Below are 21,521 nucleotides of genomic sequence, written 5' to 3'. Positions count from 1 at the left end.
AGATGTTCGGGTCAATATGACCCGAAGCGCACATTTCAAACATCTTTATCATCGTTCCAATATACTGAAGAACTGGAAATTTTGACAGACCAAGTATGTTCTATGAAAATAATGATCAAATTAACGATAAATAATCAAAATTTGAATCACTTCCATCTGTACCGTTGAGCCGTCAACACGTACGCCGGAGCATCGTATCGTTGCTGTGTACCTGCAGGAACATTTTACATTATTTATTTTTTCCTTACCTGTATTTCAATCAGCACTTTTCAGTGCTAAAATTATTTTCATTTTCTTTTATTCATATTTTCTCTTTTCTTTCCAGCATGGGGAAGTCTTCGGCCGGCTCAAGGGCCGGAAGAAAACGGATTGCTGAACCTAATCCAGGGCCATCTGCCAAAAAAGTTGAAATTTCCAATTCATTCGATGTCCTTCATAACATCGGTGATGAGGAAATATTCATATTTAATTCTGATAAGAGTACTAAGAAACCTTCTTCTTCTTCTTATACTCTTAAAAACGAAAAGATTCCACCAATAACGGTCACGATTCCTGACTTCAATGCCTTTCGAAAAGAAATCGTCACTTCCGTCAAGGATGTGAAGATTTCTTTTCAGATCGGTCGAAGGGGAACTGCTCGTATATTGGCGGAATCTTTTAATGATTTTCAAAAGGTTTTAAATTATTTGAATAATAAAAAACACCAATTTTTTACGTACGACACTAGAAGTGATCGTCCATTTAAAGTTGTACTTCGTGGTCTCACTGGCGATCAGACACCGGATGAGATCACAGCTGAATTAAATTCTTTGTTAGGTTTTTCTCCGATTCAAGTAATTCAAATGAGGAAAAGAACCAACACGAATAATATCAGTAGTGTTGGTTTTGCTCCTGAACTTTATTTGATCCATTTTAAAAAGGATCAGGTTAATAATTTGCAAATTCTTGAAAAGGCTCGTCTTATGTTTCATTGTCGAGTCAAATTCGAACCTTTTCGTAAATCTTCTACCAATTTTCTTCAAAATATTACGCAATGTCGTCGTTGTCAAGCTTTTTGTCATGGCACTAAAAATTGTAGAATGAATGCCAGATGCATGTTTTGCGGCTCATTCGATCATGAAAAGTCTAAATGCCTTTTTGGTGGTGATAAGCCAAAAACAGAATTTTTTAAGTGTGCAAATTGCGCAGGTAATCATTCCTCGAATTCGCTAGACTGTCCCATCAGGGCAAAAATTATTGCTTCTAGGAAAAATCCCAAAGTTTCCAGAAAAGTTTCTTCTCCTCCTTCCTCTTTTTCGTCTTCACACGTCGGGCCGGCAAACAACCTGCCTGTTCGCATTCAGCCTCGGTCTACATTGGAATCACGGCTGGGTAATACCCGAAGTGATTTTAATGTTACCTGGGCTGATTCTGCGCCCCAGACTCGTTGTTTATCGTTCTCAGAGGTGGTTGAAAATGGGTTGCCCTCTTCAGGTTTAACTAATAAAAATGGGAAAAAACCAAGTCTCAACGTTCATGCGAAGGCTTGGGAAAATCCCCGAAATTCAAATACTTTTTCTTCTCCTTCCTCTTCTGCTTCTAACAATTTTGTTGATTTGGGTGAGATTACTGAGGAAAAATTAAAATTTTTGCATCAAAATTTAATGGAAATGATGCAACTTATGTTGAAAGCAAATTCAATGTTTGAAGCTTTCCAAACTTCTTTTAATTATGCTAACAAAATTATTATGACTTTACGATTCCCTCATGGATCCAAATAGATGTTTAAATATTATGAATTGGAACGCTAGATCTTTGCTGGCTAACCAAGACGAGTTCTTTTTATTTTTGAAAACTCAAAACATACATATTGCTGCCATCACTGAAACTTTTTTAAAGCCAGACAATAACTTGAAAAGCAATGCTTTCTTTAAAATTTTACGAAATGATCGACTTGATCGACAAGGTGGGGGTGTAGCTATTGTCATCAATAGTCGTCTCAAATTTAGACTTCTTCCTTCTTTCAATACAAAAGTCTTAGAAACAATTGGAATTGAATTAGAAACTTCTATGGGGAAAATTATAATTGTTGCCGCATATTTGCCTTTTCAATGTAGCGGTGAACAGACAAATTTTTTGAAGGGAGATTTACAAAAACTCACCAGAAATAAATCTAAATTTTTTATTATTGGTGACTTTAATGCAAAACACCGATCTTGGAATAATATTTCATCAAATTCAAATGGGAATATTTTGTTTAATGACTGCTCTGCAGGTTATTATACTGTTGAATATCCTAATGGGCATACTTGTTTTTCTTCAATTAGAAATCCCTCCACAATTGATTTGGTTCTAACGGATTTAGGCGAGCATTGTAGTCAATTAGTTACTCATGCGGACCTCGATTCAGACCACCTTCCAGTAACATTTTCTTTATCCCAAAGTCCCATTGAAAACCCTTTAAAATCAACTTTTAACTTTCAAAAGGCTAACTGGGAGCGATATATGAATTTTATTGAACGTAATTTAGATGTAAACGTTCCACTGAATTCAATAGAAGATATTGATTTGGCTGTAGAAAATTTGACAACTGCAATAGTCAATGCTAAAGCCGCTTCAATACCTAAAGTTAAACATAAATTCAATCAACCTTTAATTGATGATGATCTTCAGTTTTTGATACGACTGAAAAACATTCGTCGACGCCAATATCAACGTACTAGAGATCCTTATTTGAAATTAATTTATTGCGACCTTCAAAAAGAGATCAAACGTCGTTTAAATTTCATTCGTAATGAAAATTTTGCTAAAGCAGTAGAGGACATAAAACCCTACTCAAAGCCATTTTGGAAATTAACTAAAATTTTGAAAAAGCCCCAGAAGCCAATTCCTACTTTGAAAGATGGGGATAAACTTCTTTTAACTAATTCAGAAAAAGCTCAAAAATTAGCCCAACAATTTGAGTCTGCTCATGATTTTAATTTAAACGTTGTAAGTCCAATTGATGCTCAAATTTCCCTAGAATTTGATGATATTCTTTCTAAGCAAAATGTGTTTGAAAGTTCCTGTGAGACAAATATTGATGAACTTAAATTGATTTTCAAAAAATTTAAAAATATGAAAGCTCCAGGGGAAGATGGGATTTTCTATATTCTTCTTAAAAAGTTGCCTGAAAGCACTTTAAATTTTTTAGTTAAAATTTTCAACAAATGTTTTCACTTGGCCTATTTTCCCAATAAATGGAAAAATGCCAAAGTAACTCCAATTTTGAAACCTGGAAAAAGTGCTTCAGAGCCTTCAAGTTATCGACCAATTAGTTTGCTTCCATCTTTAAGTAAACTATTTGAGAGAGTTATTTTGAATAGAATGATGATTCACATTACTCAGAATTCTATTTTCCCTGATGAACAATTTGGTTTTCGTCATGGACATTCTACTACACATCAACTTTTGAGTGTAACTAATATGATTAACGCTAGCAAATCTGAGGGTTATTCAACTGGTGTTGCTCTTCTTGATATTGAAAAAGCTTTTGACAGTGTTTGGCACAAAGGTTTAGTAGCTAAATTAGCTCGATTTGATTTTCCTGTATATCTCACCAAAATTATTCAAAATTATTTGACTAGCCGAACCTTACAAGTAAGCTATCAAAATTCATGCTCTGAAAGGACACCCATTAGAGCTGGTGTCCCTCAAGGCAGTATACTTGGGCCAATTTTATACAATATTTTTACTTCTGATCTTCCTGATGTACCAGAAGGAAAAGGTAGAAGATTATTTGCTGATGATACTTTGCTTTCAGCAAAAGGTCGAAATTTACGGGTGGTACGCAGTAGATTGCAACAAAATTTAAATTCCTTTTTGAATTACTTGAAAATGTGGAAAATTTCTCCTAACGCTTCCAAAACTCAACTTATTTTATTTCCCCATAAGCCAAGAGCAAATTTTTTAAAACCTAATGAAAATCATTCCATAACTTTTAATGGGGTTTCATTAGAATGGTCCGATCACGTGAAGTACTTGGGACTTACACTTGATCGGAATCTTACTTTTAAAAATCACATTGAAGATATTCAATCTAAATGTAATAAATACACTAAATCTCTTTATTCTCTCATCAACAGGAAATCCCGGTTGTGTCTGCGAAATAAGATGCTCATCTACAAACAAGTTTTCCGACCAGCGATCATGTATGCAGTTCCGATTTGGTCTAGCTGCTGCGCGACGAGGAAGAAAGCCATCCAGAGGATTCAGAACAAAGTTCTGAAAATGATTTTGCGGCTTCCACCTTGGCACAGCACCGAAGATCTTCATCGGATTGCGGGCATTGAATCGATCGGAGAGATGGCCAACAAAATTATCTCCAACTTCAGAGGCAAATCGATGCAGTCTTCCATCACAGAGATTCGTTCTCTTTATGTTTAGTTTAATTTTAAGATAGTGTTTAGTTTTAAGTATAAAATATTTTTGCTATTACAGGATGTTCTCCTACATTAAAAACTTGATTGCGCTCAGCAAATTTAAATCTTATAAATAAATTTTTATAATCTAGTTACTTATAGGGCTATGAACAGTTCATTATTGAGCTGAACACCTAGTTTAATGCAATAATGTAATATAAGTGTAATCATGATTTGATACAAATAAAGACATATTTAAAAAAAAAAAAAAAAAAAATCAAAATTTGAATTCTGAAAATCGGTTCATTGGATAATAAAATACAGCTAAGCAAAGCCAAGATTGGATGTCGTATTTTTAAAGTAAGATTTTTTTCTACCGAAAGATCTGAGATAGCGGTCAAAACTTTCATTGGACCCCAACATATCTATATATTGTCGGATAGATGGATTCTTGACGATTTCAAACATCAATGGAACACTTAAATACAGAAAAGCAGTCAGAAGTTATGAGTATTTTAAAAATAAAATTGATTTTTCGGACTTTTCACTTCCTCAATCAGTTTCTGATGTTCTGGTAGAACATATCGACTTTATTTTGAAATGTTGAGTGAATAGAATAAATTATTTAAACAATGAGTATAATATCATCAAAATCGGTAAACATTTACAGCCAGGAGAACTAAATCAAACTACAACACAACTTTCTCCGAAACGGATATTTAGCGAACGACTTTGGAAGGATCCAAAAATTATCATATAACTCTAAAGCTATACCTTTACAAAGGAAAAAAGTCAAACTTTCATATAAAACAACCAATTTGCTTCACTTCCATCTGTACCGTTGAGCCGTCAACACGTACGCCGGAGCATCGTATCGTTGCTGTGTACCTGCAGGAACATTTTACATTATTTATTTTTTCCTTACCTGTATTTCAATCAGCACTTTTCAGTGCTATAATTATTTTCATTTTCTTTTATTCATATTTTCTCTTTTCTTTCCAGCATGGGGAAGTCATCGGCTGGCTCAAGGGCCGGTAGGAAACGAATTGCCGAGCCTAATTCAGGTCCATCGCCCAAAAAAGTTGAAATTTCCAATTCATTCGATGTCCTTCATAACATCGGTGATGAGGAAATATTCATATTTAATTCTGATAAGAGTACTAAGAAACCTTCTTCTTCTTCTTATACTCTTAAAAACGAAAAGATTCCACCAATAACGGTCACAATTCCTGACTTCAATGCCTTTCGAAAAGAAATCGTCACTTCCGTCAAGGATGTGAAGATTTCTTTTCAGATCGGTCGAAGGGGAACTGCTCGTATATTGGCGGAATCTTTTAATGATTTTCAAAAGGTTTTAAATTATTTGAATAATAAAAAACACCAATTTTTTACGTACGACACTAGAAGTGATCGTCCATTTAAAGTTGTACTTCGTGGTCTCACTGGCGATCAAACACCGGATGAGATCACAACTGAATTAAATTCTTTGTTAGGTTTTTCTCCAATTCAAGTAATTCAAATGAGGAAAAGAACCAACACGAATAATACCAGTAGTGTTGGTTTTGCTCCTGAGCTTTATTTGATCCATTTTAAAAAGGATCAGGTTAATAATTTGCAAATTCTTGGAAAGGCTCGTCTTATGTTTCATTGTCGAGTCAAATTCGAACCTTTTCGTAAATCTTCTACCAATTTTTTACAAAACATTACGCAATGTCGTCGTTGTCAAGCTTTTTGTCATGGCACTAAAAATTGTAGAATGAATGCCAGATGCATGTTTTGCGGCTCATTCGATCATGAAAAATCTAAATGCCTTTTTGGTGGTGATAAGCCAAAAACAGAATTTTTTAAGTGTGCGAATTGCGCAGGTAATCATTCCTCGAATTCTCTAGATTGTCCCGTTAGGGCAAAAATTGTTGCTTCTAGGAAAAACCCCAAAGTTTCCAGAAAAGTTTCTTCTCCTCCTTCCTCTTTTTCGTCTACACACGTCAGACCGGCAAACAACCTGCCTGTTCGCGGTCAGCCTCGGTCGACATTGGAATCACGGCTGGGTAATACCCGAAGTGATTTTAATGTTACCTGGGCTGATTCTGCGCCACAGACTCGTTGTTTATCGTTCTCAGAGGTGGTTGAAAATGGGTTGCCCTCTTCAGGTTTGACTAATAAAAATGGGAAAAAACCAAGTCTCAACGTTCATGCGAAGGCTTGGGAAAATCCCCGAAATTCAAATACTTTTTCTTCTCCTTCCTCTTCTGATTCTAACAATTTTGTTGATTTGGGTGAGATTACTGAGGAAAAATTAAAATTTTTGCATCAAAATTTAATGGAAATGATGCAACTTATGTTGAAAGCAAATTCAATGTTTGAAGCTTTCCAAACTTCTTTTAATTATGCTAACAAAATTATTATGACTTTACGATTCCCTCATGGATCCAAATAGATGTTTAAATATTATGAATTGGAACGCTAGATCTTTGCTGGCTAACCAAGATGAGTTCTTTTTATTTTTGAAAACCCAAAACATACATATTGCTGCCATCACTGAAACTTTTTTAAAGCCAGACAATAACTTGAAAAGCAATGCTTTCTTTAAAATTTTACGAAATGATCGACTTGATCGACAAGGTGGGGGTGTAGCTATTGTCATCAATAGTCGTCTCAAATTTAGACTTCTTCCTTCTTTCAATACAAAAGTCTTAGAAACAATTGGAATTGAATTAGAAACTTCTATGGGGAAAATTATAATTGTTGCCGCATACTTGCCTTTTCAATGCAGCGGTGAACAGAAAAATTTTTTGAAGGGAGATTTACAAAAACTCACCAGAAATAAATCTAAATTTTTTATTATTGGTGACTTTAATGCAAAACACCGATCTTGGAATAATATTTCATCAAATTCTAATGGGAATATTATGTTTAATGATTGCTCTGCAGGTTATTATACTGTTGAATATCCTAATGGGCATACTTGTTTTTCTTCAATTAGAAATCCTTCCACAATTGATTTGGTTCTAACGGATTTAGGCGAGCATTGTAGTCAATTAGTTACTCATGCGGACCTTGATTCAGACCACCTTCCAGTAACATTTTCTTTATCCCAAAGTCCCATTGAAAACCCTTTAAAATCAACTTTTAACTTTCAAAAGGCTAACTGGGAGCGATATATGAATTTTATTGAACGTAATTTAGATGTAAACGTTCCACTGAATTCAATAGAAGATATTGATTTGGCTGTAGAAAATTTGACAACTTCAATAGTCAATGCTAGAGCCGCTTCAATACCTAAAGTTAAACATAAATTTGATCAACCTTTAATTGATGATGATCTTCAGTTTTTGATACGACTGAAAAACATTCGTCGACGCCAATATCAACGTACTAGGGATCCTTATTTAAAATTTATTTATTGCGACCTTCAAAAAGAGATCAAACGTCGTTTAAATTTCATTCGTAATGAAAATTTTGCTAAAGCAGTAGAGGACATAAAACCCTACTCAAAGCCATTTTGGAAATTAACAAAAATTCTGAAAAAGCCCCAGAAGCCAATTCCTACTTTGAAAGATGGGGATAAACTTCTTTTAACTAATTCAGAAAAAGCTCAAAAATTAGCCCAACAATTTGAGTCTGCTCATGATTTTAATTTAAACGTTGTTAGTCCTATTGACGCTCAAATTTCCCTAGAATTTGATGATATTCTTTCAAAGCAAAATGTGTTTGAAAGTTCTTGTGAAACAAATATTGATGAACTTAAATTGATTTTCAAAAAATTTAAAAATATGAAAGCTCCGGGGGAAGATGGGATTTTTTATATTCTTATTAAAAAGTTGCCTGAAAGCACTTTAAATTTTTTAGTTAAAATCTTCAACAAATGTTTTCACTTGGCTTATTTTCCCAATAAATGGAAAAATGCCAAAGTAACTCCAATTTTGAAACCTGGAAAAAGTGCTTCAGAGCCTTCAAGTTATCGACCAATTAGTTTGCTTCCTTCTTTAAGTAAACTATTTGAGAGAGTTATTTTGAATAGAATGATGATTCACATTAATCAGAATTCTATTTTCCCTGATGAACAATTTGGTTTTCGTCATGGACATTCTACTACACATCAACTTTTGAGTGTAACTAATATGATTAACGCTAGCAAATCTGAGGGTTATTCAACTGGTGTTGCTCTTCTTGATATTGAAAAAGCTTTTGACAGTGTTTGGCACAAAGGTTTAGTAGCTAAATTAGCTCGATTTGATTTTCCTGTATATCTCACCAAAATTATTCAAAATTATTTGACTAGGCGAACTTTGCAAGTAAGCTATCAAAATTCATGCTCTGAAAGGATACCCATTAGAGCTGGTGTCCCTCAGGGTAGTATACTTGGGCCTATTTTATACAATATTTTTACTTCTGATCTTCCTGATGTCCCAGAAGGAAAAGGTAGAAGATTAATTGCTGACGATACTTTGCTTTCAGCCAAAGGTCGAAATTTACGGGTGGTACGCAGTAGATTGCAACAAAATTTAAATTCCTTTTTGAATTACTTGAAAATGTGGAAAATTTCTCCTAACGCTTCCAAAACTCAACTTATTTTATTTCCCCATAAGCCAAGAGCAAATTTTTTAAAACCTAATGAAAATCATTCCATAACTTTTAATGGGGTTTCATTAGAATGGTCTGATCACGTGAAGTACTTGGGATTACACTTGATCGGAATCTTACTTTTAAAAATCACATTGAAGATATTCAATCTAAATGTAATAAATACACTAAATCTCTTTATTCTCTCATCAACAGGAAATCCAGGTTGTGTCTGCGAAATAAGATGTTAATCTATAAACAGGTCTTTCGACCAGCGATAATGTATGCAGTTCCGATTTGGTCTAGCTGCTGCGCGACGAGGAAGAAAGCCATCCAGAGGATTCAGAACAAGGTTCTGAAAATGATTTTGCGGCTTCCACCTTGGCACAGCACCGAAGATCTTCATCGGATTGCAGGCATTGAATCTATCGAAGAGATGGCCAACAAAATCATCTCCAACTTCAGAGGCAAATCGATGCAGTCTTCCATCGCAGAGATTCGTTCTCTTTACAATTAAGTTAGTTTTTAGGATTTAGGATTAAGTTTATACATTTTTTTTTTTGCTCAACAGGATATTCTCCTATAAATCAAATTATTTATTGCTTAAGCAAATTTAAATCAAATAAACAATGTTTAAAATTAACTGTATCAAAGAGTTGAACTGATCATAATTGATCTGAACACTTTAATTTAACTTTAATAATGTAACTTAAATGTAATGATTAAAAGACTAATAAAGACATATTTAAAAAAAAAAAAACCAATTTGCTTCTAAATGTTATCATTTTATCTGGAGAGGTGTTTGTTTGTGAGTCTTCGAAAAAACATGAATTTTAAAACTTCAAAACTACATTATTATTATCTATATATATAAAAAGTAATTTCCGTTTGTTTGTTCGTTTGTATGTTTGTCTTCAATAGGCTCAGCTGCCTTAAGAGCTAGAGAGCTGAAATTTGGCATGGGTGCTCATTAGGACCAGGAATGATGAAAAATGTTTTTAGATTTTCGGATGACCCCTTTTGAAGGCGGTCGTCCATACAACAACGGTTTTATTCCCCCGAACCAAAAGTCATGGCACCCATTTTTTGAACCGACTTTCATTTCCGTTCGTTTCGTTGGCGGGATTATTTTCACCATCACCATAGGCAGGCTATTAGAAACGACCATCCAGAGCTCACATGTACTGGATAGCAAATCAAAGCTTGCTCAGCATTAAAAATTTGAAAGTGAAAATTTTGGCGGGTGTTTTTTGTACCTTCTACTGTTCAAAGCACATGCTACCGGTACGAGATATTTGGATGCAATTATAAGCCTACATTTTGATTGGAAAATAAAACTAGCCTGTAGGAATATATTGACTTGAATAGTTGTGGCTTTCAAAGTGCTGGGGGGCTTTGAGGATCAACGATTTTTATATTTTTGGAATTCCTCATAGAGAAAGAAATTTTTTTTAGATTCAGAGTTTTAAGTTCAAGGCTGTGATTTTAACGCTCCAATTGGAATGTTAATGGGGGATTATAAAATTGATAAGATAATTAAATTTGAGGTTTTGAGTTTTATACAATTTGATTTCACTGGCCAATTTCTAACTTTTGAGTTATCATTGATCTATTAATGGGATGTTTGTGTCCATGAAAAAAACAGAACTAAAAAAAACCTTTTTCATAATATAAAAATGGTGTTTTCGGGATGATTTGCTTTCGATAACTTCTAAAAGCTATTAGTTGAACTTTCAACGTTTAAGGTAAACTAATAATAAAACAGGGCGAAATTGAAAAGCGAAAAAATACTCACATGCAATTGAAAACATGCAAAGTGAGTTTTCAACATGCTTCAACAAAGTTCGGAGGTTTTTTAAGAAATTTCTAATTAAATGAAACTTAAATATACTATTTTACAGGGAGATCATCCATATTGAAAAGTGGGATAATCTTCAACAGATATTTTCATTAGATAGGGGATGGAAATAATAAAAAAGCAGTTTAATCTTTTGAAGATAAAACTATTCAGCCAAATCTATTCAAGCTTCCTAAAAAATGATGGTTGTAAAAAATGTTTTTCATGAAAGGATGAAGGATTGGGATGAAAATTTGTTCACGAGAGTTTTAAGGCAATCAATTTCAGGTATTGAATTCAGTGTAAGGGGCCGGCAAAAGGTGGGCGTCCATATTAACGTTTCAATATTTTTGCAATATAGTCGTTACCATACATCGGATTGGGATGAAAATTGGCACACGGTATTTTTCAGGGACGGACAATCGATTATAGATGTCATATGTTTTGCCAGGGGTCTACGACAGGAGTCGTCCATTAGTTTTTTACTGCTTTTAGCAATATTGACGTTACTATGCAATAGATTTCTTTGAAAGTTTGCGCACGGGAGTTTTGAGGGAAGGAAATTAATTTCAGATATCAAAGATTGTATAAGAGGCCACCGAAAGGGGTTTAACTTTTTGGCAATAATTGCGTTGCTATGAAACTGTCGAGTCGAAATTCATACATGGGGGTTTTTTGACACGTTCAATTGATTTCTGATTTAAAATTTAGTAGCAGACGACAGAAAAGTGAACGTCCAATATTTTTGCAATAATAACAACAATGATTTCGGAAGTGCATATGGAAAATGCTTGACAATTGGCGTATTCATACAACAAGTTGAAAGCGAAACGGAGTTCGTATGGGATCAGCTAGTAGTATTATAAAAAAATCTTCAAGTACCAAACCCATTTAGCCTATATGAAACTCAATTTATAGGCTTTCAAACGATGAAAACAGTTTTTAGATATTTTAGCTCCAGACTTAGTGAATGATGATTATCTGCAATAATTTCATGTTGCTCAAAGTTACCCCGGTGATAACGCAGTTTACGGTATCAATTCCTGTGACGATCGCCTAAACTAGACTAATTTTTTGAAAAACATAAGCAAAACAAACACGAGGAATCAAATGGTGTCCATGATTGTAAACACCTCATTTTACCCGATTTCCCATATTTGTTTTAGGTGCTAAGTTACCTTGCTTCAAAAAAGTCGAACTAAAACCACTCTTATTTATGTAAAAATGACGGCTGATTCGATTAGTGTACACCAATTTTGTTTTTACTACGACAAGTGACTTATTTTGCTCCTTTTCTCCTAAGAAATGCAATCAATCAAAGTATAATCCAGCAACTTTTGAGCATTCTTGGTAGATTTGTTCATCCTCAAGCTGATTATGTCACTTTTATGCTCTAGAATTGAAACAAAACGGCTAAATAGCCCCAACATCCCCTAACTATTTTTAAATTTTGCTTAAATTTAACTGTAACAATCAAACAGTTCACATTAAAAGATGCAAAAACCAGGTGATTTAGTGTAAAATTTGTCGCTGAATAGAGTGGTGTACGCCACTTAGTGCTCAACTTACAAGAATAGGAGCAATCACCCCGATTTCCCCTTAAGATCAGGCGATATGGTAAAAAAAATCATCAGAGAAAATGGCAATTTTGGGGATCGACTGATGTTTGTGTTTTTCTATGGAAATTCCGGCTTGCAGTCTATTTTAGAGCAAAAAAGATTTTTTTTATGTATCCAACGTTTCAATCCGTTTTGGATCTTCTTCAGGGACTAAAACATTGTATTTTTCAAGAAAACGAAACTTTTTAGGAAAACATCTAACAACAAATATTTTGTAATCGGCCGAAAATTGATTGAAAAATACAATTTTTTAGTCCCTGAAGAAGATCCAAAACGGGTTGAAACGTTGGATACAATAGACAGCAAGCCGGAATTTTAAAAAAATAGAGAAAATGGCAATGCATCAGAAAATGTACAAAAATGTATGAAACAGTTTTAATACTCATTGCTGAATCGAATGATGTACACCATAACGTTAAGTTGACGAGAAGGTTTCCCGTAAATTTATGCAATTTATTAAAAAAAAAAAGAACTTTGTAATAAACGCGATACAAACGGATACAAAAAACATTTGTAAGTTTAAAAAAAAACAAACATCTGGACCAGGAATCGAATTCGAGTCTTCTGATTACTTCTCCGACACTTTACCAATAGGTTAAACCGTCATATGAAAACTAGTCTAGCTGAAATTCTATAATTATACTTTCTAGAATTGAATTCGGTGCAAGATTCTACGGTAGGAAATGCTCATCGTGCCTTGATCAATGTTTCTCTGTTCGCCCCGAGTCAACAAGTTGAAATGAAAAGTTCTTCTAAATTGATTATAGTAAAAAATCAAAAATTTAATCATGTTGAAAATATAGGAAAAATGTGTAAATCATGTTTCACTGCGTACATTAAAGCCGTTAACCGTTAAGCCGAATATTCAGCTCACCGAATAGTTAAGCTAAGTATTATTTATAATTAAAATTAAAAGAATAACAGACTTATACACTTTTTCAAATGATTTTGGATGATTTATGAAATATCCAGAACTAATGTTGTAAAATCAAAATTTTATTGTTCGTTGGATCCGTGTATCTTTCACTGTAGATCGTACAAGAGAATCTTGACGAGTATCGCTTTATAGTATCGTTTATTCCGAATTTTCTTGATATATCCAGGCTTGACCATAAATCCAATTGAGATTCGAAATAAGTCAAATCTGGCCGTGATGTCCAGATACTGTTTAAAACTTCCCGGGTTAATAATATTATAATAACGATTTAGAAAAAAAAATCAATATGAGGAAAAATTCTGCCTTTTTTTTTATTTGAAAACGTTTGTTGAAATATATTTGTTATGTTATAACGCATAATGGACCAAATTTTTGTCAAACATTTATATGAAGAAAAAGCATACGAGTGCTGCATACATTTAGGGGTAAACAATACTACAAAAAATGTACTAGCTGAAATAAAAAAAAATTAATGCCTGGATGATTTGAAATTAGCAAAAGTGTGATGGTAATCAATCCTATTTCAACACATTGGAACGAGACTAAGAAGGTAAATCTTTGATTTACATTTTGATGCATTTAAGCCCAGACTGATGACTGACATAAATAAACAAAATTCTTAAAAATTGTTGATTGTCCGAAAAATATGTGTTGGTTTAAGAAAATCAATATAAAGTTTGTAGGTGATATCGTTAAGCTAGTCCGTCATACTGGATAAAGTTTTTTACAGCGTCGAAAATGTAAAAATATGTTCATCTGTTGCTCAATTGGAAAAAAATTGACAAATGTTAAAAAAAATGCATAACCACAGTGGCGAACGACCATGATTTCAGTTCTTTTGTAATTTTTACACACTTTAACCATTTTTTCCTTAATTTTGAAACATATTAAGACGAACTTGTAGCTATTTTTCATATAATGTTTGTCAAAATTGTCCGGATATAACTAAGATATTTCTACTTATATGGAAAGTGATTGTTGTACGTACATATTTTTCGAATTGTTGTTGTTGTTCCCAATTCCGTCCTTCGACGGGTTTTATGTTTCATCTCTTCTACTTAACATATGATTTTTTCTCAAATAATCAATCTAGAAAGTTGGAAACTCAAAAAGTTTTTAAATCGAAAAACACATAGATCAAGGATTTCTGATGCCACCAAATTGATAGTTTTTTGAAACTAGGTCCATTTGCAGTTTTCTCATGTTTTAAGCTTCTTCTAGCTGTAACTTTTGACAATTGATTGTTACACAGTTTTCATTAGCAGGGATTGTTAGATGAACATATTTTGAAACATTCGGCACAAAATACCTCGTCAGGCCCGTACGAAGGACTCTGCCGTGAGGGGAAGTTTCGAAATTCAAATTATGCTTAAAATAATAACATTAGGGGAGAATGAGGATCCCTGTGCCAAAATAGAAGAAAACACCAATGCTGTTATCTAAACAAATTATAAAAAACTTGTTTTTCGAGGTATTCATATCTTCTATCTATATATATAAAAAGCAATTTCTGTATGTTTATTTGTTTGTTTGTTTGTTTGTTTGTTTGTTTGTTTGTTTGTCCTCTATAGACTCAGCCGTCTTAAGCGCTAGAGGTCTGAAATTTGGCATGGATGCTCATTAGGACCAGGAAGGATGAAAAATGTTTTTAGATTTTCGGATGACCCCTTCTGAAGGGGGTCGTCCATACAAGACAAATATTGTTTTCGCGATATTGACGTTATTTTTTGTCGGATCGTGTTGAAAATTTGCACATGAGTGTTTTAAAATACGAGTAATCGATTTCAAGTGTGAAATTTCGTCCATATTAACTGTCAGCTGTTTTTGCGATATTGACGTTGTTATACATCGTATTAAGATGAAAATTGGTACACGATAGTTTTGAGTGACGTGCAATCGATTTGTGGTATCAAATTCAGTGTAAGGGGCCGGCGAAAGGGGTCGTCCATATTAAATTTTCAGTATCTTAGTGATATTGACGTTTTTATACATCGGATTGGGATGAAAATTTACACGTAGGAGTTATTAGGGACAAACAACTAATTTCACTTATCCAAACTAAAATCAGGGGTCGGCCAAAGGAGTCGTCCATATTAACTATTCACTGTTGATGCGATAATGTCGTTATTATACATCGGATTCAGATGAAAATTGGTACACGAGAGTTTTGAGAGACGAGCAATGAATTTCAGATATTAAATTCAGTGTACAGGGCCGGCAAAGGGGGTCGTCCATATTAACCTTTCAATATTTTTGCTATATCGTCGTTATTATACATCGGATTGGGATGAAAATTTGCACACGGTAGTTTTCAGGAACAGGCAATCGATTTCAGATGTCAAATATTTTGCCAGGGGTCGACGAAAGGGGTCGTCCATATAGATTAATTGTTCACTGTTTTAAGCAATATTGACGTTATTATGCAATGGATTGCTTTGAAAATTGGCACACGGGAGTTTTGAGGGAAGGGCAATAGATTTCAGATAACAAATATTGTATAAGAAGCGGTTGTACTCCATTTACCCGAAAACCATTGCCCAGAATGAAAAATCCCCAGAATTCCAATCGCCAGAAAGAACCATTCCCCAGAATTTTTTTCCCCAGACGAACCATTCCCCAGAAAATTTTTCGCCAGAATGTACCATTTCCCAGAATTTTTTTCACCAGAATGAACCCTGTACCAGAATTTTTTTCGCCAGAAGAACCATTTCCCAGAAAATTGAAAACATTTATCCTTACTAGAAATTATTTTAAAAAAAAGGAATTGTTACAAAAAAAAATGGGGTTTCATAACTTTATTCTTTTGCGGCAAAGCCGCAACCAACGAGGATGAAGGGGCTGAGGCGGCACAAAGTCGCCGAAGCTCCCAAATCCGAGGAGGCCGCCGACCCGCCGTCGGAAGCGGCGGCCCTAAGACATTGGTCTAGGTCTGCCGGGGCTTCCTAGGTCTGCGTGAAAGCTAGGGGTGATCCCTTAGCCCCGTCCGCCACGCGACAGCGTGAAGGACAAAACGTCTTTCAAGTTCGAACGCGCAGCGTGAGGAGTCGGATACCAAAACGGTTTTTTAAAGGACCATGGTAAGCATTGAATCAATTAAAGTACCCAAACAAAGCACAATATTTGTTCTAAAATAAATTTAGTTGGAAAATTTCAAATTCGTAGTTTCATTTAAAAAATCTTTTTGAAAAAATTAATTTCGAATCATATGAAATATACAAGAATTCATAAGAAAAAAAAAACAAATATAAATACTAGGGCAAAAAATCTGGGATTTGTGCCATTCTGGTAAATGTTCCATTCTGGGGAAAACAAATCTGGGAAATGGTCCATTCTGGGAAAAAAAATTCTGGTAAATAGTGCATTCTGGGGAATTTTTTTCTGGAAAATGGTTTATTCTGGGGTTTGATTTCGGGTATTTGTCATTCTGGGAAAAATTCATTCTGGGCAATGGTTTTCGGGTAAATGGGATACAATCATAAGAAGCCACCGAAAGGGGTTTAACTTTTTGGCAATAATTGCGTTGTTATGCAACGATTGAGTCGAAATTTATACACGGGTTTTTTTCTGAAAGGTCAATTGATTCCTGATTTCAAATTTAGTAGCATACGACGGAAAAAATGGTCGTCCAATATTTTTGCAATTATTATTTAACAATGAATTCAAAAGTGCATCTGGAAAATGCTTGGCAATTGACTTTCATGCAAACTTTCCATGACATATTCCAAGTTGAAAGCGAAACGGAGTTCGTATGGGATCAGCTAGTTGTTTGATAAATTTAACAACATGTGAATCGTTAGAATATAATATGAACTTCAAAGTGCCATATTTTCAATGCAATAGCAAACTCTCTTTTTTTTAAATAAGTTTTCATTTAATCACAATTTGAAATTCTGGATTAGGAAAAAAAATTCCATTTTGAATTTACGAGAGTTTATTCAAAAAATCAAACTTGATTATTAAATTAAATTTAATAAAAAAATTTTTTATAGTTTTATTTCAAGAGGGGCACTGATCAAAGTCAGAGATAACATAATTTTAAAGATTCAAATTTTTACATGTTATCCATATAAAAGGCAAAAATAGTTCATTTTTGAAGTTTACAATGATAGCTTCACAACATGTTCAATTCACCATTGCATTGAAAGCTGTACAGTGTCCAGGTTGGGAAATTAAAAATGATTTTTTTTAAATACTTAAAGCGCAAAGCAAAGATTAATTTCATTAAAATTGTGCATTATAATTTACCTTTCAAACTGAAAAATTATATGATTTTTCGAAATTTTGATAGAATGTTTGAAAAATTATTTCCGATTATAAAAATAAGATTTAAAAAATAGGTGAAACGCTAATGAGTTGCCCTGTGTTTAAAGTTTGAAATTTCAAGCTATGAACTGAATTACAAAAGGTCCAAACATACAAAAATTAAGATTTTTAGGCTTCTAAGAAGATTATGTTTGCAGAACAAAAAACAGATTTGAAATTTGAAGACAAAAAAAGACTAAAAAGAAATTCACAAAAAAATAGTTTGACCATCGATTTCGTAAATATATTTAAAAATTTAGGTAAAATTCGGTAAACTAATTTAAAATTCAAACAAAATATCGAGAAACAAATGATTAGTTATTTAACGTTTTAGAAGGAAATTGGTTTAATAAAAACGACTTACCTTTAGGAAAAAAATTATCATTGAATTTAATTGATAACGCAAGGGAACAGCATTTTTGGCCAGTTTTCTAATGATTGATTTGGAGGATTTTAGAGTTCTTAATTCGAATCTTTTGTTAGCTTTTGTCTATTTCTTCTAGTTTTGGCGGCATTTGGTTCATAAGTTTAAAAATGAATCAGGTTTGAATGCAATAAATTATTGATAAATGAAAAACCAACAGGAAAGAGCGACACGGATTCTAAATTTGTTTTTTGGATCATACAATAACTTTTTTCCAAGATAATTTAATTCAAAGATACTAAAATTCTAAAAAGTGGATTTTTTTAACCCTTTTTTTTAAAAGAGAATTGCAGTTATAGATTCAGTGGAATAATAACATTTGAATTCGAATAACAAAGCTTAACAGGTTTGAAGTCGTTATTTTGAGTATTATAAAAGTTATGGCCCATCAAAGTTGAAAAGAAATTTTTGAAATACTTAGTTCATTTCAATACGGGTTTGCTTATTTCTTGAAAATCTACTCAATTGGATGCAGGAAGGTGTTTGAGATTGATTGAGATTAAAAAATATGTTAGAATTTGCAAATCTGAAGAAATAACAGCGATTTTCCAAAATCTTCTTTTTTCAAAAAAAATAAATAAATTAGATTTTTGCAATTTTTCCGCTTAGCTTGTTCGATATCTCACCCATACATTAAAATATCGTAATAAAAATACCATGATCTAATTTCTTCTAACATCAAGAACCTTTTTTTTTAGAATACGGCTCGAGTGCGGTCGCATTTTTTTCCGCGGTCGTGTTTTACTTCGTGATTTCTTTAAATTTATATTTTCCTCATCATTTTTCAATAAGTTTAACAGCGGTAAAGTCTTTTATGTATATCGTTCGATTCATAGTTATTAAGTGGGTTATTAATTTGAATCCCTAAGTGGAGTGAAATAAATTCTTATCGTAATGGTATGTGAAGTTGTTGAAAGTGGCCGAATCAAAGTGGCTGGTACTACGCTTTCCGGACCGGTTGAGGACCATTCTTAGAAGACACTCAGAAACTCTTGAGTGATTCGGATTAATAAGATAAGTAACTGTATTTTTTTTGTGGTGAATGAATTTATTCAAGATGTGTCAGAAGTTCGGTTTCCACGACCGAGGAGTTTTGAATGTTTTTTTCCAGCAGGTGGTCGTAACAGCCATCGATTGCTTTGATCCATCGATTGACCTGAAAATACTCGATGTAGAAATCCGAAATACATAGTTAAGCATTTTAGAGCTTATCATAATTTCACACCACTTTTTTTTTAATAATAACAATTTTCATTTTAATTTCTTTTGTGAGGGCTGCGTGCTCGTTAGTGTGGTCACTGTATTGATTGCTGTTATTGTTAGTAAATCAATGCGTTACGGAGCGACAGTCATCTAGCAGTTAAAAAATAAGCATTTAAATTGCTTCAAAAACTATGCATTGAAATTTAAATAATTTTGATAAGATATGTGTGAACAGTCCAAACTCAAATGTAATATTCTATATTCTAATTATTATTGCGGCGAGTATAATGTTGGTAAGTATCGTAAGTTCCAAATTCCTTAACAACATTTAATGTATCAATATTAAATACACACTTTCCCAAATGACATAAATTCATATTTAGGTCTTTCCATATTCAAAATATTATATGAAGCGTTTGGTAGGGATCTCCACGCTTCATTCCGCCCCTGTATCCTGTACCTTTCGCGGTTTTCATCACATGGTTGGCCTGGCCGTAGTAATATCTGCAATGCATAGGAATATGTAACAGGTAATACGCTGAAAAGAAAAATGATAGACGCAAGTCTCCCATTTTCCAGGATGCCTACATGTTTTGGCCATGTTGATGTAAGAAGAAGAAGAAGAAGAAGAAGAACCTTTTTTTTAGAATACATCACTAAAAAATATCCAAGCGGTTACCGAGTTGTGCTGCCATCGCGAGCGGTCGGTAAACAAGAAAAAATTGAACCAGTGTCTTGGTGTTTTAGAATAATCGAAATTTGCAGAGTATTCAGAGAAGTGAAGGAAGAAATTGTAATTTTGAAAGAATTTTGGGGATATATAAAAATGGAAAAGATAGAAAAAGTTTCAAGAGGTGCGTCGTGTGAGTTCGGTCAAATTTTAGCTTGTTCAATATGGGGCAGTGAAGTTTTCTAATTTTCAAATGCATCAAGTCTTGTTGTGATGTTGTTAATGCAATGCATATAGTGAGAAAAATGTACATGAGAAATGTTTTCAAAGTAAATAAAAGTGAAAAGTTGTTTGGTTTCGTTTACGTTGTGTGATCGATATGTTTATCGATATGTTCATGGCCTACTGAGATAAACTTGCGCACGGATCCAAGCGTTTGCTAATTCGCAAGCGTTTTTATGTGGTAAACTGGACGAGCCGAATAATCATCACGAAAATCAAAGCTAAGTAACGAAATTTTATTTACATAATGAACATTATGTATTATTTTTGTTCTCCGCTCATTATCACAAGTTGACTAGAATTTGAAAGCGCTTGACAGAAGATCTCGTTTGAATCACCCAAAGGTCCCATCATCAGTTCAACAATCCAAAATTATTTTTTATAATATATGTATTATTATCTTGTTTTATAGTTTGACATTTAATGATTATGCCTTAAAAGAATTCAAAGTTGAAAATACTATATTTTAAACTTTTTTTATTTTAACTCTGATCCCTTGGCCAGTTAAATCATCCTATTAAGTACTGATCAAAAAACCGATTATCTTTCATTCAAAGCCAAGCTTTTAGTCAGCTAATTTTAAAAAAAAATATCAAAAAACAAAATTAATCGATGTTTTAAATGTTGTCGATTTTATTTTAAATTGAGTTGTTTCCACTAGTTGCTTTTAAATCAATTATGTAATTACTATATTATACACTAAAGCTGCTTGGTGAATGTGCCAAACAGGAAAAGTGGCCAAGAGTCATGTAAAAGATAAATCATTATCAATCCTGTGGTTTAAACTTAACTAAATATTCTTGGGTAGATGTGTTTACTTATATGTATGACTGCTCTTGCTACATCATACAGTCAAATAGTACCATGCCTCTAAAAACTCTAACGAAATTTTTACCATTTCAGATCTGTATCCTTTTGAAAATATTTAACAAAATATGGTTTACATATTTGATTTATATTATGTATATATTATATTCGTTCCATATTTCATGCATTATTATTTTATATATTGCATCTATATTTGTAATTTTCCTTACTATCACCAAATCATTTCATAAATCTTTAGAAGAAATGCATCTCTTAGTCAAAGAAGAAGAAGACATGTGTCGTTACTAGAATTCGTGTGAACTAAATAACGATTGTGGAAGAACATTCGCTGTAAATATTCCCGGAAACCGCTTCAATGTGTTTCGGAGCTTGAGTTGCAATCTCACACGCGTTTTCTAGTGAAAAAGCTATCCATAGCTACTTATAAACTAAAAGATAATTTTATCTTCTGAGCAAGCCGTGATCAGCTATTGTGTG

The sequence above is a fragment of the Uranotaenia lowii genome, chromosome 1 (assembly GCF_029784155.1).
Source record: "Uranotaenia lowii strain MFRU-FL chromosome 1, ASM2978415v1, whole genome shotgun sequence".
NCBI lineage: Eukaryota > Metazoa > Arthropoda > Insecta > Diptera > Culicidae > Uranotaenia > Uranotaenia lowii.
Note: the sequence above shows the minus strand (reverse complement) of the source record.